The sequence below is a fragment of the Anomalospiza imberbis genome, chromosome 8 (assembly GCF_031753505.1).
Source record: "Anomalospiza imberbis isolate Cuckoo-Finch-1a 21T00152 chromosome 8, ASM3175350v1, whole genome shotgun sequence".
NCBI classification, from domain to species: Eukaryota; Metazoa; Chordata; class Aves; order Passeriformes; family Viduidae; genus Anomalospiza; species Anomalospiza imberbis.
The window spans coordinates 8,394,058-8,418,547 of NC_089688.1; the positions used below are offsets into that span (position 1 = coordinate 8,394,058).

Genomic DNA, 24,490 nt, shown 5'->3' on the forward strand with positions numbered 1-24,490 from the left:
TTGGTACCCTTGCATTTTTATTCTGCATGTGGAATAAAGCGCTAACAAATATTTAACTTAGAGAATCGCATTCAGTTATAATTTTTTTCTTCCACTGACATATTCAATCCCTGATTCATTTCAAGTCATACTTATTCCACACCGAGTTTCCAACAATAATATCATTATACTGACAGCTCCTATCAGTTATTTCTTTTTATAGCTGTTAATTTTTGTGCTGTAAACATCATCAATAATCACATAGGAAAAAAATATGAAAACCGTGATAACCATTATCTCTCCATTCTGTTTTCTTCTTTCCATCACAATTGCTACACAGACAATAAATTCAGCACAAAGTACAAGCAACGTTTGAAGTGAAGCCCTGCCGCCCCTGCAATTCATATTAAATTTCTGTAGCTGCTTCATCCTTCCCCACCCTCAGGATTTCTCATTTCTGTGCTGAATCCCACTTTGACTTCTAGATAAGGTTAGCAACTAAACTGTAACAAATATAACAAAAGCAGGTATCCTGTCACTTGTAAAAGCATTAATCAGGCAATCCATGACTGATTGACAGCCGTATTTCATACAGCTCCTGTGGCCCTGCACCTGGTCAGGGCTAGGCTGCTCTGGGGCCATGAACTTCCCTGGACCCTGCCCTACCATTTTTACACACATTTCATGCCTTGGAATAGAATTTGAGTTTCTGTGTGGAAACACAAAGGATTAGAGGATGTTGGAAATAGAGAGATGTGGCTTTCTCTCTGAAAAGCCACAGGGGCAGGGACCAAGGGCTGCAGCAGCAAGTGGAACTACACCCATGGCACAGCAAGGGCAACAACCCCAGCACTGCCTGAAAACTGAGACTGGCACAGCACCGTGTCAGGGCCAGGGAAGGTCTGCACATTCCACTCTTGCAGAGTATCTTGCAACAGGTGCCTGCATGGAAACAAAGAAAGAAAGGTATGAAGCCCCAGATCTGCTGGAACAAGTACACCAAGAGGATGGCAGAACACAGGAAAAAAGCTGTAGGAAACTGGCTGCTCTAGAGCTGCAGCAAAATTAGGGTGCAACATCCTGTGACCATCTGATGCAATACATTAATTTAAATTTCAATTAATTTAAAATTAGCACTCTTGGGGAAAAATAATGGAAAAGTTGTTTCTGAACAGCTAAGACAGAAGAAGCATGATTGTTTCCAAAAAAGATACTGATTTGTGAAACTTATCCTTGGATCAGTCTGCTACACACTCAGGGTTCCCCGGGGCATTGCTGTTTCATCCAAATCAAGTCAGAAAATAACACCTTTTTTATCTTCTTGACATTCAGTAAGTCACTTCCCACCTGGGTCTTATGGGACTCTGAAGCACAAGGAGGAGCCCACTTGAGACTCAGATAAAACCAAATACTCCTTGAAAAGGTGGTTTCAGAATAGGAAAAAATATCCCTCTTCTAGATAAGAATTACTCTGGCACTTGGTTCATTTCTGTAGCTTTGTTAGACTATCAAAGTGACACTGATTTCATTAAAATACCTATATATTACACTCATCTTTTAAAAAATATCCTAGAACTCTACAATTCCATATTCCACATCCTTCTTATCTACAAGAGCCTGTCTGCCAAACAGCGACTATTAAAACAAAAAGCACCAATCTTACACAATTTTAATGTTATCCAAATAATTTGCTGGTGTTACATTATCTCCCCTTATTTGGTTTTGCATGCATTTAAAGGAATCCATAACAAATTTTGTTCTACTTCGCTTGTTTTGCTCCCTGTTAAAAGATGTTAGAGATATTCAGCAAAGCAATAATTATCTCAGATGGCAAAAACAAGGGAAAATAAGAATAATCACCTCCAGAGACTTACTTTGCTGCCCAAGTGGCCTATCTGCTGTGTAGTCTTTGATGAGTCTACTACCACAGTCCATACCAGGCAGCCCTTTAAGATGGCACTTGAATGTCAGAAACTATTTAGAACATGGAAAAGCAGGGATGGTTCCAGCTTGTTTCTTTTTGGTTTGCTATGTAGCACGCAGTCTCCACTGACTAAGGTGATAAAACTATAAAACATCGTGAGAAATTGACTGAATTTTACAAGCTTTCCCAAAGTGCTTTTTCATATTGTTTAAAGCTTTCCAGGGAAAACATGTTGGCAGTATTAGCTGGGCAAGGTACTGACATGCAGAGCATTAAAAGGGAGATAATACAGTGCTCTCTGTGCTAAAAAAAGCGTTATTCTCCCAGCCTGTAAGCAATCTGCCTCTCTGTGTGTCTTGGATGGCTCCAACGGAGGAGAGTAGCTGCAAGCAGCTCTAAATAGGAGCAAGCAGAAGCATGTGTGATAAACAGCTACTCCTCACAGCTATCTTCCCTCTGGCATTTCAATTCTTTCACAACCTCACAGGGGCAAGCACTTTGACACGGTCCTATTCAGGGCACATTTGGTTTATATTCCTTCAGGCTCTGCACAGCACCTTGTGGTGTTTAATTACCTTCTGCACCAACAAGTCAATCTCTTGCAGCAAAGCCTTTCCTTGGTCCTTCTTGAGCATGGTAGAGCCCTCCAGATGTCTCTTAAGATTCCTTAAGTTACAAAGGGAAGGAAAACTTAAAAAAATATGTGAATGGGATAACACCTTTCTGTAAATTTGGTGACAACGTAAGAAGCAACTGTATAGGTGGCAGGCTCAGAACATCATTCCAAGAGGCTGCAGTGCTACAGCTGGGTGAAACACAAATGTAAATTTTCTGCTTGCATGTGTGCTCTCCTTCACATTGAGAAAATACTTGAAACCAAGATATAAAATAAAAATAGACAGAACCATGTTCTTTACTGCACTTTTCCTAAACACTGTTATATGTTTCAGCTGTTGAAATACATGCTTGGAAATCCAAATGATGAGCCAAATATGCATCCTCACTCATACTCCAACACTCAATCTATTCTAAAGCTCTTTTCTGAACTACTCAGATGTTCTCACTGTCTCAGCAACACCACTAAACCAAAATCCTCCTCCAGTCTGGCAATACTTTGGCCTATGCAGTTTAGAACACCACTTGCTTTGTGGCAGTTTTCAGCTAATTCAACCTATCATTGCCTTTTCCCACAACAACAGCTATAGAAGGTATAGATAGCAAAGCATTAAGTAACTGCATGGCAAAAGCATGCTTTGTATCTTGGATGAATAAAAATGTAAGTATATTATGCCCAAGAGCTGCAGAATTAAAAAAAAAAAAATTAGAAGTTACAGACAACTGATTTTTTTTTTTTCTTTTGACTTCACTATTATCTGGAAATACTTTAAATTCTTGATGTGCTAAAAATATCTTCCAAATAATGTTGGCAATAAATCTGCTTTTTTATCACCAGTTTGTTCATGAACAAGCTGAACATTCTTCTAGGTAGAAATTATTTTCTGCTACCCATACTCTTACTATCTCACCTGTCTGCTTCTCTCCACACCAGGGGTCATGAAAGGATTGCTACAGAAGAGAGTTAGAACAGGGTGAACTTGTTCCCTGCTTCAAGCTCCTACTCTCAGCTCAGGAAGCCGCAGTTTTCAGACTAGGACCTGGATATGGTTTCTGTGCATTTAATTACTCTCAGTACTTTTCTCTCTCATTAACTTTGCAAGACATCCCTGTGTGGATGTGAAACCTTACCTCCACAGCAATCTGGAGCAGGAACAGCCACATTTTCTCATGTGTTTCAAATTTATCACCTACTACTTTCACCTGGTGAATGTGCCTGCATTAGAAGAAACAGTGAGCAGATAATCCATCTCCATCTCAGTCAAGGTTTTAGAGATTTCTATCATATTCTTCTACAGCTGTCTCTTTTCTGAAGAAACTCCTTCAAATTATTTGTAATTGGATTCAAAAAGTGCTGGTGTCATGGAGAGAAGACAACATGATATTTTATTTCACCATCTGAAAAAACAAAACTGAAAAAACAAAAAGAAATGTCTCTAGATAACATGAGCACAACTGTCCACTAGATAAATTGGCACACTGACTTGGGAAAATGAATTTTGTTTACTTCCTGATTAGAACTAGGTTTGTATTAGGCAAAAAGCATTAGGCATGTTATCTTAATAACCTGCTTGATGACCTGTTTCCAGTGAGCATTATGGTTCTCACTTTGGCTAGAGGACTCCCACATGCCAGAGAACAAACAACACACTCAGCCAGTGATCAGGCAACAATAAGCAGAGAGAAATTTTGGCTAGGCTAGCATGGTGGTATGGAACACGTCAAAATTTCTGGAAAGACAAGCCTAGGTCAGCTCTTAAGAGCTGATGTATACTTTCCTTTATATGCACCCTAATATAAATAAGGTATAGATGTGTGCATCTATATGGCTACACAAAAGCAAATACCTCTTCCTGCAGAAAGGAATTCTTGGTGAAATGTTGCTCTAAGTGTCTCATTTCTTTTTTGAATTTTCTATTTACATCTTTAAAGTGACTTCACCATAGGCTCTTTGCTTCCTTCCCCCACCATGAAAAAAGAAAAATATTTGCAAGAGATTAAGAATGCAAATGCCTTTAGAAAATATAAATACACTGTAAGTGGAATCATCTACTAGCATGGAAATTACATGTCTGAGAGGGAAAACAAGCACCTAATGCAAAACATAATAAAATGTTTGTCTAGAAAAAGCATATGAATATTTGATGCTTGCATCTATTCCTTTTTAAATTACCTCCAACACACTATTTACTCGGGCACACTAAAATTTCTCTGACATCCTTTTTCAATCCCCCATTAGCCCTCCTGACAGTAAAACTTGCTGGAGAGAGAGATCTGTCTTTTCTTTCACTGTCCCTGCCCACTGCAGGGAGGTTGGGCTAGAAGAGTTCAGAGGTCCCTCCCAGTCCAAACTGGTTTCTGGTTCTGTAACTGTTGAATGCAGTGTTGTCAATGGCACTGAAATAGAGGATTTATGTAATCCAAATCACAAAATCCATCTTCCAGACAAAGCTAACTGTGGATATTCTCAGTTCAGTCTGAGAGAGAAAGAGAAATATTTCTGCCAGGCTAAGTCCGAGAGGAATGTAAACAATCTATTATCTTGCTTTTCGTTCATATTGTTTATAGATATGTTCTACCATACTGACCTAAGTCCATTGTACCAATCAGGTGAAACCTTTTTACTTTAAGACCAATGGAATTAATGTTCACGATGTTCTCTATAAAAGAGAGAAGTGCTTTTGAAGAAACGCTCATTTTACCTTCTGAAATCATGCAAAGTCATTTCACCCGTCCCTGGCTCAACAGCATCAGCTAACCTGGCCTGTACTCCTATAGTCTTACATTCTCCATTCCCTAATTATTTTTATTTTCTAGCAATACTCCTTGAAGTATAACACAGAAACATGTTGAAGAGCCTATTACAGGTATGCTGAGTAGCTGACAAATACACTGCTCTTACAGGAAATTTATCTTCTAAACTTGTTCATTCCCAATACCGAATGTTTACTAATGAAGCCTTTGGGAAGCATGTGTCCTCATTTTAAATAATGAAAATGTACATTCCCAAAGCTCAAAAGGAATGAACAAATTAAGGAAACAACTAGTTAAGCATCTCTCATCTCCATCAAAAACTGTGTGTTTCAAATTAGCATCTGCAGAAAGAGGATGCCCCATTCCTTCCCACTACCCAGTTCCCATTGCAGGATCTGCAGGGCTTGAAATTACTACGTTACCATGAACTTCTCAGTGTCATTAAATATGATAATAAAAATTAAAAGATGCCTCTGTACTTTGTGAATCTAACCAAAGAAATTATGAATATTTTTCTTCAAATAGGACCTTAGGGTGCAAATTCAGCTCAGCTGTAAGTGCATTTAAGTGTATGGAATAATTCCAAGTATAAATTTGTCCCACTATCCAGAAGGGTGCTTGCTTTTGAATTAGGAGAATTGAGTGCACTCATCCTGTCCAAAGATCCATTAGTCAGTAGATATGACAAGCCATAAGCAAAATCTATTATTAGCACATTTACTGAAAATGCAGTTTTTCACTTGCAGAATCAGTAGCCATGATGTTAAAACTACTAAAAGAACACTGAAGCCTACTGAAGAAAATAAGACCCAGTTTTAATTTCAATTTCAAAAAGGTGATACATATGCAGGGTTAAAGAGGGGGATCTCAGAAAATGCTAAAATTTAAGAAAATCTCACTAGAACAGTTTATTTCATCAAAGCCAATTCCATATTTCAGAATAATAAAAAGGAGAAGCTTCCCTGCTGGATCTATGTAAAATTTTCTGTGCCACAGTGCCAAGTGGTGGCTAGGCACTAAAGCAGAATTAACCAATTAGCAAAGTGCTCCATCTGGTACGGCCTGGACTTGCTGTGTCTCCACACCTCATGTTACCATGACAGAAACTTCTAAAGGGACATCTTTAGCAAGAAAGCATCTCACTCTCTGAAACATCTTTCTTTTAATCTTTTCTACACACAAAACCAAACATGGTCACTTTACAGGAAGCCAGAGCATTCAGAGTTGGCCCGTTCCCACGGCCATGAAAGGGCTTTTTTATACAGGCTTTGCTATAAGTCAATTCAAATGTTCTTCAGCTTTGAGAAGTAGAATACAATCATATATCCCTTTGAGAAATACAGGGGATCAAGACAAATGGTTTTAAAGTATTGAAGAAAAGAGAAACCAAGAGACTTTAACATAAATACATCCAATTTCCCATACTCCAGACTTCACTAATTATTTATTGCAAGAAACCAACAGAAGATTCCAGCCTAACAGCTCTGGATAACAAACCCTTGTCCTCAAAAGGCAGCAGAAGCACAAGGTTCCTGCAGTGCCAGTTTTGCACTGCTGTCAGCTTAGAATGGTATCCTTATTTTTGAAAAAGTAGATTTCATATTGACACTGCCTTTTGTCATTGCTGAAATTGCTAAGCTACATATTAATTAATAGAGACAAGTCAGTAACATGGATAAAAAACCCAGGGGAGACTGGACTGCTGGCCAAACAACAAGGTTTCACAGCTGCTCTGACTCATGCAGAACCTGAAATGGAAGCCTGGAGATTAAAAACTTCAATACCTCATTCTTAAACCACCTATCTCCTTCCCAATTTGCATAATGTGAAACAGAACTCAGAATTAAGCATTCGTGTCTCTTCTGCAAGAACAACAAGCCTATAAATCAAAGTCTCTTCACTGTGTCTGCAATTTGCAACATCTCAGTAGTCTCATCCCCTGTAAGGATGTGATATTGAGGCCCTGCCCCGAGTTTGTGCTGTGGAGCTGACAGCATCACTGCAGTGCGGCTCCGGGGAGCACTGGGAATGTGCTCAGGCCAAAGGAGCCCTGTGGGAAGGGAGGCATGGCCCTCCTTGCACTGAGCAGGTACTCTGCCAAACTGGGAGAGACAGTCCCCCGTTCTTAACATCAGAAACACAGCCCAGGCTGATCTAACTTGTATCTGTTTCTTTCCTTGCTATAATCATCATACAATCTGCTTTGTCAAAACTGAATTAGCGTGGACTCAGTGGAGCAAAGCTTCTGCTACTACGGTTTAGGTAAATTATCGCTAGAAATTACAATGAAATTCCTAAGAGCAATTTGATCAGCGGTGACAAGATACTGAATTATTTTCATTACTGTATATTGAAATATATAGCAAAAATTTATATATTAGCATAAAAATTAACTTTAATATAAGATTCTCAAGCATAAACTGACTCAGCATTTGAATTAATATAAACAAAGACACAATGTTTTTATGACAGAACAGCATTTTGACCATGTTAAGTTTGAACATCTTGTTCATAAAATTTAGTAACAAATACAACAATGACAAAGCTTTCCCCACTCAAAATCAAAAATACAAGGAAATAACACACTTGCAACGTTGTGGATATAAATTATTCACCAGAAACTTGTTTTCTGAAACTACAGTTTTGTATATGTACATGTCTGTGAATGACAGACATTAAATTTAGGAGGTTGCAAGAGCTGTTTCCTGTGGGTTTGTTGGAATAACCTTCTGGGAGGGAAAAAAAAAAAAAGAAACAGAAAACAAAAATGAAATTGGGAAACTCATTTAATACTTTTGTCTTGAAAAAAATTTTGGTGATTGAGAAGGTTTTTGAGATGCCTAGAAACAGATGGTGTTTGTCCTAATGACTGGAGGACTTTGCTGGGTCATGGGAAGCTCTGCAGCCTCTTCCATTTTCTTGGGGTAGATTCACACACACACACAAATCAAATCCACCTTTTGATCTGAGTCCCATTTCCAAGGGTGCTCTCTGATTACTGACAGCCAGCATGATCAGGGGTAAGCTTGTCTCTTAAAAACTTCACCGAGGAAAAATAAATAAGGGTTTGGACAATCATCTTGAAAGAATATGAAACTTTCTTCAGAATCTTACATGTTCTCTAAAAAATATTTTTAATCTTTGCACATTCTAGACAAAACCAAGGATCTTATTTTAGAGGATGTACCCAAGACATTAACAGCATAACTATACTTATTATACTTATACTTACTCTTTCTAAAAGTTTTATTATTTTCTGACACATTATGTGTATTTTAGTTATTTTGTTGCTGTTTTTTTCTTTGCCAACAGTTCTGCAGAAGCGAAGGAAGTAAAATGTTACAATAGCTGCAAATAAAGCTTAGATTTCAGTGCAAATTACCAGATTCAGTAAAACACAGATGCAATCCAAAGAAAGATAAAGAGTTGGGATTACATCTGCTGTGATTTGCCAGATGAATTTATAGTAGCTACTGATAAAAGAAAAAGAGTTGTTGGGGAAAGCAATAGATTTAAATCAAAGCCAAAAAGTAGGTCAGTTACGACTTTAGGTATGAAAGTATGGCAAATGACAAGAGCTGCAGCACTGCGCTCCCAGAGCAGGCGCTGTCCATGTGAGACAGGGCTCTCACAGGGGCAGTGCTGGTCACTGCCCCCAGGGAGAGCTTGGTGCTGGGGCCCAGCAGAACCGCAGCTCCGTGACCACGGCTGCGCTCAGAGCTCACCTCTGCCAGCACAGCACAGCACAGCACAGCACAGAGCCTTGTCTGGTCCAACCAGGAGGAGAAATATATACCACAGCACCTTAAAATCCATCTGTTATTGGAGATACAACATTTGTCTCTTCTTTATTAAGGAAAAATAAAAAAGGTAAAAAAGGCAACGTTCATGGAATGGAATGAGGAACAGATGAGGAGTAACAGCCTATGAAACTGCTGGTAGCTGGCAAACAGAAAGGGGTATGTGCTATGTACAAAATGTGGGTTTTAGGAGGATTTCACCATTCAACCAGCAAGTTTGATTTTTTGCCATAAGTATAGGAATATTGCATCCCTAAGTAATCCTGAAGAAACGGGGAATTGTCTCTGCTCAAAAAAAAAGCTGTCGTTACTTTGGGTTTTTAAAGCATTGAGATTACTTGCATTTTTCTAGTTTGTATACAATGCTTCATTCCATAAGATATCAATGATACACTTGAGAGAAAGGGAAAAAAAAGTCCTAGTATTGTTATGAAACAATAAAATGTGCTTTGAAAAAACACACACACATAAACCAAGTAACAATACCACATGCACAAGAATATTTCCTATCAAGTTACACTAAATCCTTTTCAAGGAGGCCTGGAAAAATTATATCCATATAATTTTGTTTATGTTCAAACAGCATGAATATACTATCAACATTCTAAAGGCAAATTATTTGTTAGATACATATGATAAATTTAAAGAGCTGAATGTAACTCAAATAATATTTAGAGGTACTTTAATGACCTTACTGTGAATTGCATATTGCTCTACAAATAGTGTCTTTGACAAGTTAGGCTGTGCTTCCATCACACAGACTTTTATCCTTTACCTGAAGACACACAGCAAAAATGCATATGTAAATAGAAATGTCATATGGAGGGCAGACATATGACCATCTGGAGGTAAATTGGGGCTACCTGGTCATAATCCTTATAACAAAAACATATCCTCTAAGACACTGTCAAAACAATAACACTTTGTAAACATACAGAGACTGCAGCAATGCAAATTGTATTTGGCAGGGTTGCCTCAAGGTTTGTTCACCAACACTGCTGTGCTTCTGAACCAGCCTTGACAGAACCCTGAAGTTTCAGCCACAGTAAGGGGCATTCGAATGAAAAACAAAAGCGTAAGTCAGTTGTGAAAAGCTGCTCTGGAAACACGCCTGCCTGAGACACTGGTGCTCAGAAAACAAACCAGGCAAACAAAGAGAGGAGGAGAGGCAAGTGACCAAAACTGAAAACTCTTTGCTGAGAAGTTAATTTAACTGAATCAGAACCTTTTACAGGAAAATAGCAGTGACACCAAAACTCAGTGGAAGAGCTCCTATCAGGGCCCACCTATCTCACTGGGCAGGGGGCTGGCGCATAAAAACCACCTCTGCAAAATCCAACAGCATTCTCCAATACCTTGGCAACTCATAAAATTCTCCCCTAAATTCATAGGGCAGAGGAAGAAGGAAAGATTCATTGCTTGTGTACCCTATTTTCTGCCCCATGTATGCCCCTGTTTCAATTTTGCAGAGAAAAAGAGTTCATCAAGGAAGAGAGAACAGAACTCAATCCCTGTTTAGCTTCAAATCTGTGCTTCCAAAAATTCACAAAATTCCAAATATTATTTTTGCAATAGTACAGGTTTTCAGACTCAGCTTCTAAATAATGAATACATTGCTAGAATTATTACTATCTGTGGCTGTATAAACTTACTAGTTTTAGAAAAAGCCCTGAAAGACCACTGAATACTTGCTCCATTCTTGCATAATTCTGTAATTTCTGCAATATCCAATAAGGCCTCATTAAAATCAAGTCCTTGATGAAATGAAAAATAATAACTTGAATACAAATTAAGGTCCTTAAGGTTATACTGTATGCTTAGGGAGACATTCATGTATACACCCACACTTCCTAGGAGAATCAAATTCAAATTCCCACTTTTCTTATTTGGAAGTGGAACATAAATACAACAACTGAGCATAATATGTTTAAGAAATAAGCAAACAACCTGAATCATCTGAATCCAGGAATTGAGTCTATTTTTACGGCCACATTTCATTAAACTTACAAGTAACAGAAATTACAGCTGTAATGAACTCTTTGGGTAACAAGGAAGGGTCAAATGTTTTGGTTTTTTGGAGGGAAGGATGTTTGTTTTCCCTCATTACACTAATTTGATTTTGTTCATAGGTATTTTTACATTACTGAAGTTCCTTGGAAAAGCCATTTGAAATACAGTGTCTTTCCATCAACTTCAATACTGTTTGGCATAATCTGTTTGCAAGAACTATGATAGCATACAAATATTCCATGGAGAACAAGAGGTAACCTTGTTGTGCTTTATATTCAGCACAAAGCATACATTTATTAAATCTCTGTGACCCTGATAGATTTCAACTCCAGCATCCTGCCTTTGCCTCATGAACGAATCTCCATCTAAAGTCCCTTAGGTCTGTAGTCACCTTAACAGCTCAAGCTGGCAATACTTACCTCAAAGATTTCAAAAGACAATTCTCCTTTTTCTCTTTGAGCTGAGATATTTTACATATCCAAACTTTACTTCACAGCAGATATGCCTGTGACTACAAGCAACCCTAAATTATCACATCAGTCGTTGTCTTCACAAATTGAGTAAGCAATAACAGCATTTCCAACAGTAGAGATTTAGACATGAAAAAGTATCTTTTGACAAGATCCAAGATGAAAATGCACATGCAAAGACAAAATGCAATTCCTGAATTCTAAAACTCATACTGCATTGTCTATAAAAGTTTGAAGCTCACCTAAACTCCAATTCTCAAAATTCTCACACCTAAACCTTGATACGTAAGTCTGGTTTAAAAACCAGAGCCCTCTACTAGAATGACTACCAAGAAAGAAATTAGTAACAGTGTCAGATTCATTAAATTACACTTTTAAGACCTGATTTAGCTCCTGCTATGTCAGATAGCTGTCCTCACTCACAGGGAGGGGAAGAAGGGAAAGGTCACATTCCTGTCTTCTAATTTATTAGCACCATACAAATAAATATTTGAAAAGAGTATGAATATTAGATTGCCTAAGCAACACTGGTGCCTTGGGCTTTTTACTACCGAATATATTAGGTTTCAACTTTCAAAATCACTTGAAGAAAGGAGGTGAAATCACAAATGTCTTGGGAACATACAAAGGCAGAGGAGAGAAAATTAGACAGCAAGGGACCTTAAAGCATAAGAAAATCCTTCATTTTTGGCAGCTGATGTGTATTGCATGCATTAATATGCAACAGTCCCCAGAAACACTAGCTGATGTTACAATCACCTCATTTTAAGTACTGTTTATAGTAGGGAACAGTCCTGGCTCAGACAACTTAGTGTCTCAATAGGCAAAACAAATTATCTCCATTTATAGAACTGCATGTCACCCAGAGTCAGAAATAGCACTGCATTAGCACCGAGCTCATAAAAGCAAGGGGAGAGTCACAGCTTGTGTTAACCACATGGTGTATATATTAAATGACTTACAATAATTAGTGGTTAAGATTTCTTTTAAATAAATAAAATAAAAATGCACCATATAATGTGAATAAATTTCAATAAATCAAACACACCTGAGAATGTGGTCAGCTCTACAAGAGTTTATTGCATGCTAACCTGGTATATTGGTACATGGCTTTTCAGAACAGCATATCAGTACTGTTCAGAATACAGCAGAACAGGTGTATCCATGGATAAAACAAGGACTGGTGTCTCCCCAGGCTTTCAGAGGAATATCTTTACTTTCTATGGCACATGAACTCAGTTGTCCACTTCCAAATAAAGGTGGTTTCTTTAGTTCAATTTTTGAGGCAGGAGAAGGGGGCAAGAAGAAAAGGGAGACAGAAAAGAAGATTAAGTAATTTTAGAACAGGAACTGGCCTTCTCAGGCCCTCAGCCTGTGTGTCTTATCTGTATTCTGTACTACATTTTATGACCTGAATTATAAACCATTAGTATTCACATGTGCACAGCATTTATTGCAAGCTAAACTATTTCTCTAAAACAAGATAATTAAAATTAGTTGTGGTGGGCACAAAATGCTTAAGAAATATTTCTAAAAATGTTCCCAGAGCTTGCCCTTGGATACAAACTCATGACTCCTCTAAAGCACCCTGACTATGCAAAGAATTAAAACGCTTTTGTAATTTTCTGACAGCATGGGCTATTGAATTAAAGTGACTCATTATTAGCATTTACCCTTTTGAAGTTATTTCTAATTTGTTTTGAGTACTCCAAGGGAAAGCATGTTCAACTAGCCAGAGGTGAGGCTTTCAATAAATTACATGGCTTCCAAAGCAGACTAGCAGAGTTTGGTAACAACTAGTAACAGCTGCGTGGACTCATTCAGTGTCTCAGTTGGTGCAGTGAGATACTGAGGGATTTTCATTCCCTGGGGAACAAATCCAGCCTCTGAAATGACTGAATGGCCTTTCACAATCTCATTGCCTCATGTGACAGCACGCAGTTTCTGCTGCAGCCTTGGTCCCATGCAGAATAGCTGTCAGCACTGTACCCAAGCCTGAGACGTGTGAGCAAAACTTGGAGGAGGTTACACAGAGCATCGTCTGAAATGTGCCCAGCAACAGAACCAGTGTTGATGATTCCTCAGCAAAAAACACAACGATGGATTTTTGTAGACAAGTAAGTGGCCACCAGACTACCTAACGGTTAGAGAGTCACAACCTTTTCTTCAAGGATGCATCTTTAATGAAGGTGTGTAACAAGCACAAGGCAGAAATCCAACCACAGCCTTGGAGGTTTTCAGAAATCACAGAACAAACATTTATAGCCCAAACATGATGAAAATATACCATGGTCCCTTTCAGTAACTGTCATCATCAATGGCTCCAGCGGCCCACTTTGAACCAGGGAGAATTTGGACACTAGCATTATAGAAAGTAAGCTCAGACATTGACTTCTTTTGAAACAGCTCAATTACACTTCTGTGGTGCTGAATTCCTGGCATAAAGGAAAAAATACTGTTCCACTGTTATTGGTTAAGGTAACCATCAGCAAAGCACAGTTACTGGGAGAAAGACCTTTGCTTTCAAATACTGAAGTCAGCAACACAATGTTTAGAGAATATATTTTGGTCATGCAATGTCTCATTTTAAAAAAGTTATTTATATAGCTTACCTCTGAACACATTTTCTTACATAAAGAACAACATGCCAAAGCCCACTGCCTTAGAACTATCACTACAGGACAAAGTTTCATTTCAAACCCTTTAAAGCTCTTGAAGCACATAGCACCAATCACAATTATTTCTTCTCTGTAAAACTCTGTGATCAGGCAAACATTGTAGTGCACACTGAATGACAAACAGGTCTCATGACATGGAGAGAGTGGGGAAGAGCACATAATCTACTTCCTTATGTCAGTGCTCCCCAAAATATTCCATGGATGTCTCTGGTAATCTCAAACACAAATGGATCTGAGCAAGAACAGTGATGGCATATGCCTTTGAGACACAAAGCTCCCCATCAGTAAGACATCTGCCCGGCACCACCTTAGAAATTCTTCCTTGATGGAAGAATAAAGATATGGAGCTACTCAAGAATGAGCACAAATATTCATGAGGTCCTAAAAATACCCCAAATATTCCTGAATGGTCAGTAATATTGCAGACTGCTAACAGGTTTAAATAATCAATACAGACACCTGTCACTAGTTCATTAACCAGAAGGAATCAGTGAGAACATGAAATCTTAAATAGCATTTCACATATGGAGGGAGGCCTTAGCCAGTCTGAAAAGGGTAAAGGAATTCTGAGGACTCCAGAGAACATCAGATGAGAATTGCCTTAGAGTTGTCAAAAAACTCAGCAGTGAACATTTTTTGATAGGGCAGCATATGTTTAAGTGTAACAAGAGCTGATTTTGAGCTTTCACATATTACCCATGTGAAGGTAGATTTCACTTTGTTTTCCTGGGAGATTGCTTCCATCAATAAGAACTGATGCACCCTCCTCCAAAGCCTTGAATAACCCAATAGAGGTATGTGCAAATATATAATCCCACCTCCAGAGCTCAGCAACAGAGGCTTTCATTTATTAAATTAGTTGAGATATTTAAAAAATAAACTTGGTATGTGTAAATCTAATTAAGAAAATGAGAAAGAAAAGTTGTATGGATAGCATTTATAATTACTAGGAATATTGAATTATAGAAATCATATGCTATGAAATACTTTAGTAAAATATTCTGCAACCTCATTTTTCATTCCTTAAGTTCATCAGAACTTAATAATACTAAACTATGCAAAAATTCACAGTAAATATCTACACATACAATTTTATAACCTGCCACACTCCTGAAATAATGGAAAAATGACAATTTAGCTTTATGACAAACAGTCTGGCAATAGTCATTGATGAACAGCTTCTAAGAAGTTCTTTGAAAGTATTAGTGTTTATAAATTGAATGGATATACCTTATGGGGTTTACAGCATGTAGAAAAGAAAGTTCATTATTTTGGGACTCCTGTTAGTATTCTAAGTAATGACAAAAATATTATATCCATTTTAAAAGCAGGAAAAATGTTGAGTAAATGTTCAGAATATGAAATAAAGGTAATCCATATTGTCTTTATCGTTGAAAGAATAGAACAAGTAGCAATGAAAAGTTTCAGCTGAGATTACAAAGAGAGTGAAATTGATGACTAGCAGATGATCATAAAGTAGGATCATGCAATATCTCATATATGCTAGGATAAAAAGAACATAAAATATGCCTAATTTGGCAGCCATAACTCAATAAATTCTCTCCTACAGTTCTGCTTTTTAGTAAAAGATCTTGTTCAGGAAGAATCCTGAATCTGATCTTAGTTACACATTTACATAAATACCTTCTTAGCGAGGGGAACTTTTCTTATTTCTGTTAAAAATTAATGAAAGACATTGATGAAAAAATTCAAAATATGCCAAGAAACAAGCACTAGGGAGAAAAGCATTGGTATAATAAAAGAACCTGCTTTAGATCTTGTCACTTGAGATTTGATATGACTGGATAAAAAAAGCTTACAGAGAGTCTAAGGATCACTGGGAAGAAACAAAGCAGTTCTGAGCTTGACAAGCACTATGATAGTAGAAAATGTCAATGGAATTTGGAATAAACCATCCATCTGGGAATAGTTTTGTGTTGGTGACTTCATCAGGTGGCTGTTCCCTCCCGGTGAGAATGATGAGAGTTGGTGCTGTTCAGATATTTGAGCCCTGAGTTAATACTGAGGGAAGAGCTGCAATGTCATTGGCAGACCAGAGCAAGGCAGGAATTTCCACTTGGAGCCATCCTCCTGCCAGGCCCATTTCAGTTGCATTAGCACCTCTTGGGCACTCAGGCTCTGTACAAGAGACAAGATTTGTGCCTTAGCTGAATAACCTGCCTGTTCTCAGTAGATTCTTCAGATACAGATTTGACCAAGCAGATACTGAAAAACTCAGAGATTTCTTTCAGGACAACATTGCAAAGACAGCATATTTGAACTACAAAACTGAACACATTTTATGCTGATTTGCATTTTAAATACCTCTCAAGATGGGAAAAAAAGGTGCTTTGATTCTTGTACAGCATTGTAAAAGTGTTTTTTGAAAAGCTCAGTTTTCTGTCAATGTGAGAAAGGTCTTTGGCAAGACTTTCTTCCCTGCACATCCTAGATTTTCTTCCCTGGTAATGTCAAAGACCGTTTCCTCATATGAATAAGTGCCATTGCACTGGCTGATACTCTTACAGTATGTAAGTTTGGAAACTTAAGACAGCAAAGATCGTGCTCAAACAGAGATTGCGCTCTCTTGTGAAGAGAGGAGGCAATAAAATCCTTTGCTAAGAAAGACAACTGGAAATTCAGCTCAGTGCAATTTGATTGGAAGGAGAAGCACTTTATCTTTCTGAACAAATTACTGGCTTAGCTGAACTGTGTTTAGTTCAGATTTAAGAGCATTGCATTAATCCTCTGAACAATTTAAAAGCCCTAAACCCTCCAGAACTGACTTCTAAGAAAGCAACCAACAATATTGATAAATAACTACATATATACATGAAGGACACTGGCTGTATTTTTGACTTAAAATTTTAGCTCAAAGCTGGTTGGTATTTTTTAATCTCAGTGTTATACACATAAAACAGCATTTTCCTTTCCTTCCAATGAGTGAGGTTTGATTTCTTTTAAGACTGGAATGAAACACAACCTCTGGGTCCTTGAGCCCTGCAGCACATCCAGTGGGATTTATTCCACCCATCATTATTTTACACAGTTTGCCAGGCAATTTTTCTGACTATGCCTGACCTGGGGAACTGTGCTGGGACAGGGAAAGACTGGCAGGGAATACTTGGCCTCAAGATCAGGTTCTAGGTGACGTCTATATACGTAACTTGCTGCAGTGTCATTTTCCCATCAGTACAATCGATGTCGCCTTCTCAAAAAATAGGAAAAAAAATTCCTTACATATATAAGTAATTAAATAGATGCTTCTAATAAATGTTAACTCACCATTACCTATTCAGTTTTTATTAAGAATTCTGAAAAGCAAACATTTTCTCTGTTAGTGCTGGTCCTAAGAAATATGCAGTTCTCTTTCTCTTCATGTTCAAATATTGAAACTAGTTTTTTCCTAAACTAATTTTTCCCTAAACAATAGTTACTATTTTTAAACATCTCATCACTATCTAAAAAAAAAAAACAAAACCAAAACAAAGCATCACTTTATTCATAAAGAAAATTATTATCCAAACTCTTCAGACTCTAGAACAAAAGACAAAGAAATTTACTAAGAATAAATTAAAGAAGAAACAAACAACTCCATCAAATTGGCAGCGTGTCCAAACTCACAGCGTGTTATTAAATTAAATCAGTGACATTTAAATGAGTGCACCTGTATGCATACAAAAATAATTTCCTAGTTAATTAGCTCTGCAGCTATGGATGCCCTAATAGGTCAAAAGTACATTAATTATACCTAAATGAACAGAAATAATTTACAGGTGGCCACAAAACAGTAAATATATCTTAACAACACTTCAGGTTCTTGCACTAGGAGATAAGGTCATATATTCACTTATCATATTTTCCAGGTGTAGAAAATATCACTGGAGGCAAGATGCCATATTATTATTGAGTGCAATCATCCAGATGGCACAGGACAGCCACCTCAGATGGGATTGTCCCAGACAGAGGGAGCTGAACACTTGAGGAAATAGGCACAGCCATGTGCTTTGGACTGCAGCACGCTGAGAAAGGTAGAGAGGGGTCAGGAAAGAGCCCAGAGCTGGAAGAGGATGGGAGAGAGCAGCAATGGATCTGAGAAGGAATTTGAGAGCCTGATAAACACAGAGAGCTGCAGACATGACGATAAAACCCTTAATTACTGAAAAAACCAAACCCACACTTAGCAGAAAGGATGCTAAATGTTAATCAAGCATCTGTACAGCCTTGCACTTGCATTGTAAGAGGACCTCTGCAGAGCATGAGTATCTATTTGATCAAAATATATTATCTGAGTTCTATATTTAGAAAGTAGAATAACATGTTAAAAATTATTGGATGTTCCAAACTTGATCAAGACTGAAATTCCATTTTTATTTGAATTTAAAGGAGGGAATTCATGTTCAAATAAAACATCTATTTAATCATTCTCCAAAACAAACCTCATTTTTCAACTTTTATTAACTGAAGAAGCAATAAACTGGAATAGGAACTTTCCCCGAAAGTCCCTGTGAAAAGAATTATTTCTCTACTGTTTTGGTTTTATAAGGACATGGTGACAACAAAAGAGATGGTGGACTCAGAGCATCCATGCACCAAAATGAGGAGTTGGAAGTGAAAGCCCCTGATATCCTGGCCACCTCTGCACTTCCAGGAGGCTTTGAACAAAAACCACCTGTAGCCAGGATCGCTAATTCTTAAGCAGGAATACAGCTTAGAAAATAGTCGCACTTGTGTTGCTCAATTTTTCTGTAATTTCCAAAAACTGTTTCATCTCTCTACTGCAACAGATGACCTACATGAAACTGCAGAAATTACCCGCTTCATCTTCAGGAGGGAAGCTAAAAAGGATGAATAGCAGAACAGCTGAAGAACTGGGGAGCATTTCTCAACAGTGATAACTATGCAACAACTAAGACATCAAAGAGCAATTATTTTTGCACTAATATTTTGTTGATTCGGTTTTTTGGTGGATAAAGTACACGCACTTCTTTATTTACAATCAGGTGTGTTATCAAGTCAACACTAGAACTTTTCAACTACTGTGAGTGGTGTTCTTCAATATCTTTGAAATCAAGGAGTTTGTTCAAAATATGACATTCTGATAGTCCCTTTCACACTGCAAACTCATCTGCTTCTATTGCTTTACTAAGATCTTTCTCTCTGGGACTTTCTGTGTATCAACCCTATCAAGGAGGGTTGAGTGTGACAAAAGGAAACAGATTAATGTTTAAAAAAATTAGTTTGGTTGGGATTAACATAATATGGATCGCATCTTATATGACATTGTCTCAAGTTTGAGTGCATGGTTTCTTCATTCAGAATAAATTAATCTAAATTAGAACAAAAGAATTCCAAACTCTCACCATCAAACCACATATTAATCAGACCAAATAAAGAAATTTGATTGATCAACCTAAAAACAGTGATTTCAAGGCAATGCATGGAACTGGAGTTTCTGCAAACTATTTGGCTTTCCACTGAAAAATAGCACTAGTCAGTCAAAAGATGAAGAAATAGTCAAGCTAACAGCATTAATGAAAAACTTGGATAACATATTGTTGATAATCCAATTTCTAAGAGTTAAAAAAAAAAAAAAAGGAAAATAGCCACTAAAAACATTAGATTTTAATGAAGAATGTTAGCCTTGGCAGAACAATCACTTTATTCTACTTTTCCTTTCTCTGTGCATTTTTAGAAAGAAGTAACACTGAAGTACAACCACCTGCACATGAACTGATGTTGCAAAATAACTCAGCAGTAGATTTGTGACCTTAAAAACTCTTGTCTCTCAGGCCAGTGAGAAAATTATAACAGCAGAGTATTTAATATGTTCAGTTTTGTTAGCTGAATGGAAGGTTCTGCTTTAGAGCAGAAGAATTAGGCAGTGTCTATACTTAACTGTGGACAGCCCAAGGTCACTGGCACCTCAAAGTGCTGTCACACGCTGACATGTAAAGACTGGCAAGCACATCCCCACCCTCTGATTTTCAGCCAGTTCTCAGATGAAGATAACCTATTTAATTACTGCAATTTTAGGACAGGAAATGAGGACACCTATCATAACCATTAAAAAACCCTCTCAGATAATTGTATTCTAACTCATTCCATATAATGAAAATGCTGAAAGGCAATGGAATTGCCTTGCAAATGGGGAAACTGCACTAAAAGTAAGTGGCAACCACTGGAGTTCTCACTCTGTGCTATGAGATTTTTAATACTGTAAAGTAACTGCCCTAACTATTGTCTTTACTACTCATAAAAGAGCACCTCCAGAGACGCGTTGAAGAACTGGAACAACACAAGTCCAGGTGCTGATGCACAGTCATTAAGACTCCTCTCCAGCACAAAGGCTGCTCCTAAAGGGCTCCCATCCCAGAGCAGAACTGGCCCAGCACAGCAACACTGGGCAAAGCCACTGTGCATAATGACCAATACAGAGAGCAAGACAGCCAGAAACTATTACCTGAAGACCAATGGTCTGTCAAGGGCACATCTCCTGCTACATTTGCCTGAGCATTTATTGATTTGCTGGAAACGAAACATCTCATTTTTTTGAAAAACTGATTCTGCAGTTGTGGCAGATACCACACAACACAATTCTATCAAAACTAGCTTCTAGTAATGCATCCCTCATGAGTGAGCAACACAAGCAGTCCTGCCTGTCTTCACAGCTGTCATCCCCACATCATTATTTTCCAGGTTACAGAAGTACACAATACTTCAAAAGAGCAATCAGTCAACATAAAAATTTTCATGTCACGCCATGGAGAGCTTTCACATTAACTGCAAAGACAGGCAGTATATCATGGCCCAAAATGTCTTTGTTACATTTTTCCAATGGCACAGTTCAAAGCTTAAGGCTACTCAATGTGGCAGGAGTGGTATGGAGAGAGAAAACTGAAAGCATATTTCACAATTTTTTACACAATTTTTTACTCTCATGGTCTCTTCAAATACTGCTTTAAGTAGTGTTAAACTAATCCCTGTAATTTAAGCCAAATGCAAGTAGCTGAGAAGGGGGAAAGAGGTGGACTATCCTTGCTACTGTTTAGCTCTTCAGGTATTTTATAAAAAATATATTTTTATTCTTTTTGGAGACAATTACTGCTAAGCAGGATTTCAAGTGCACAAGGAAATAAAAGGAATAAGAGTTGTGGCTTCACTACAAATACTTCTCAAATCAGTAGTTATAGACATGTTTATTCAATATTCTACTCTGATGTCTGAGGTTTTGTGCCCCACACACATCTTTGAGAACTTCTAACTACAAAGAAACTTAAGAGAAGATAGAAGGAGTAATCACCTCTGAAAAGAAGTCCTCTCTAAAGGAACATAAAGTAAGCTACAACAAAACCCCTGCATCTGTCATAAATATTAAATTACTTTTCAGACCATAAATATGTTCTTTGGCTTCACCAAAATCAGCACACCAGAATGCAACTTACCCAGCTGTAATGCAGCAGTACTATTGAAATGTCCTTCTAACCAATAAAGCAGCAAACAGGCCTTTTGGCTGTCTGTGGCCATAAGTTCACCTCCCACACATTATTTCTACCCACTGGAGCTGCAACCCAGAGATCAACATCTTTTGGTTGCCATCCACTTGGCTTTATCAGCAAATAAAAACAAAATATATTTTCTCCATTATATTTTCTCTCCTCATCTACTTTCAAAAAAAATTACCATGCCAGAGAGGCACCCCTTGCCAAACTGCAGACTCCTGATGCTGCTTTGTGTTTATTAAGCTGTGAGAGGCCATTCAGTGTCACAACAAGCCAGCACATTCAGCAGCACTACATCCTTGCTGGTCTTGCTGTATTCCCACTATCACCTAAAAGCTCATAGATGTTTTAGCACTGTAACATCACTGGAACTCTCCCTACAGTGCATAAAGAAGGTGCATGTTGCTGGAAAAGGCTTAAAATTTTTGGGTTTGTGTCAAACCTCCCAACTTTCTGGATGATTATATGAGTTTAGAGCACAATGCCATGATTTTGTCACTGTCACACAGCTGTTCCAGTAGAAAGAAGAGCTGTTGTGGATGCTGGCACTTCAGCATAGCAGTGGCACAGACCTTACTGCCAACCAGGATGAGACAGGAGGCAATGACTGCAATGAGCCACCACAACTCTGACCCAAGGAATACGAAGGAGAGTTGCAAAGGGAAGTGCTCACCTTTTTCCAGGATCTGGGAGACAGCCTGCTCCCTTATATTTCACCAGGAATTTAATGGCAAGGGGATGCCTAAACCTACATCAGCACATGGGATGTTCTGCTATAAAACTGACTTATGTATTGCCAACGTGGAATTGAGGTTTAGTGCAAGAGTCCCCAGTAAAACAGAGAGTGAGCTTTATCCTCTCCACTCCTGTGCAGAAACAAGAAACTCATTCCAGGGTTTACAGGGGGGTTTGCCCTTCCCTTGACACCTGCAGGTAATTCTTATTAATGGAAGTGTGAGTTTAATCTGTGCACAAAGGGGAAACCAGCCCCATGCAGACATCATGTTGCAGCTCCTTGAGGGACTGATTACTAATTGCTACCTTTCAGTAACATCCACTCCCTTCCTAGCAATTCTTGTCACCTGGTAAATCTCCAAAGGAAAGCACTGGTAAATGGAGCTCTGCTCAGAGTATCAGGGGTGTTCTGACCTGTTCAGGAACACCCAGTCTCATACGCAGCTCACCTGGAGTGCCTTCCCTGGCAGTTTCAGGTAGCTCTAGAGCACCTTGTTACATTAATTTGGAATTAATTACTGCAGAACAAAAACAAACAACATTAAGATGCTGGCCCAGCCTGCATACTTTCCAAAGAGCCTCTGAACAAGTTCACAAAAACAAACCAACAAAAAAATCCCAACTTTAGTAATCTCAGTGCTGAAGGTATAACAAGGATCATCTCATCTGAAAGATACTACTGACACTTGAGACATGTCAAAATACAGTTCAGGCATGCAACATAAATTGAAAACTCCATTTATATGTTGTTTTAAATACAAATACATGAAATTAAATTTTGAGGTCATACCCAAGAGAACTACTCATCTAATTTGCAGACTGATCTTTAAACAAATAAAAATTGCTAAGTCTGAAAGATTTCTTCCACATGGATAAAAAAGGAAAAAACCAACATCAAAACTAGAAAAATAATCATTAACATTTCATTACAAAAATAACGTAACACTTTATTACCACACTCTTGAATAAAAAAGAAAAAAGCAAACAAACAAATAAAAAAAACCCACAAAAACCCTAAACAAATCAAAAGACCTCCACAACAAAAGACACATCAGACAGTGCATTAACAAAGATTTTATTTTCTACGTTGCAAATCTAGCTTGGAAATAAAACAACCTACAGCCTTTGCAAAGCATACAAGTCAACAGTCTCTGGATGGCCACGTCATCAAAAGATGCTGCCAAGAAAAAATTGTATGTCAAATGCAAACAGTCCCAGAAAACTATCCCAGTACAAGGACAAATTCAATGACTTCAACAGATTTCCCAAAAATACCCAATAAACAACAAAAAAATGCAGGTACACAAGTAACAGAGCAAAAATAGGATTGGTGGCACAGAGAGCATAATGAAGGAAAAAGTGATACCACAAAACTCTGTATAAAAGGGTACAAAAGAAGAGAAATGTATTTCTCTCAGGCTCTCAAAGATCATAATTTATTAAAGAAAGTGAACATAAAAAGGAAAGAGCAGGAACAAAGGCCCCCTTTACAGGAACCTTTTGCTACCTGCTCCACACCAAAGGTCCAACAACCTTTACTGCCCTGAAGGACAGACCTCTGTCTTCCCTGCTTTGGCACTTTTGCTGTGAATGAGCACAGCAACACAGCCTCAAGGAAGGGGCAAGGAGAAGCACAGTTTATGTTCCGCAAATTTGCCAGTAATTTTTCATCTGAGATTGTTGAGCTCTTAAAATCCAAAGTCTTTATCAAACAACCAGTTTCTAGTGTTTAAATTTTGAATTAATTTTAATAATTTTACTGACAGTTTATTATACACACTTTTAAGTGACAGCAAAGAATTCTGGTAAGTACATTACACTTTTTTAAAAGAATATTAATACTTTTTTTCTTTTCAAAATTAATATTAATTAAACTCCTAGAATTTAAAAAATATTGGGTTTTCTCTTTGAGTTTTTCCAAATTAGCTCTATTTATCTGTACTTTTGATGTTTGTTGACACCATGATGACACATGTATATGGAAAAAAGTGGACATAAAATTGTCATAAGAGAAATCTCCTAA

The 24,490-nt window shown here is 37.8% G+C and overlaps 1 protein-coding gene and 1 long non-coding RNA gene across 18 annotated transcripts in view; both read right to left on the reverse strand.

Annotated features, from left to right (window-relative positions):
- Positions 1–24,490, reverse strand: part of GRID1 (glutamate ionotropic receptor delta type subunit 1) — a 533,233-nt gene that overhangs the window by 397,437 nt on the left and 111,306 nt on the right. The window lies entirely within an intron of this gene.
- LOC137477873 (uncharacterized) lies at positions 1,431–22,597 on the reverse strand. The gene is made up of 4 exons (XR_011001244.1): positions 22,406–22,597; positions 21,676–21,794; positions 3,722–3,930; positions 1,431–2,569 (listed from the first exon to the last, which is right to left on the reverse strand). It is a non-coding gene; the product is annotated as an uncharacterized lncRNA (long non-coding RNA).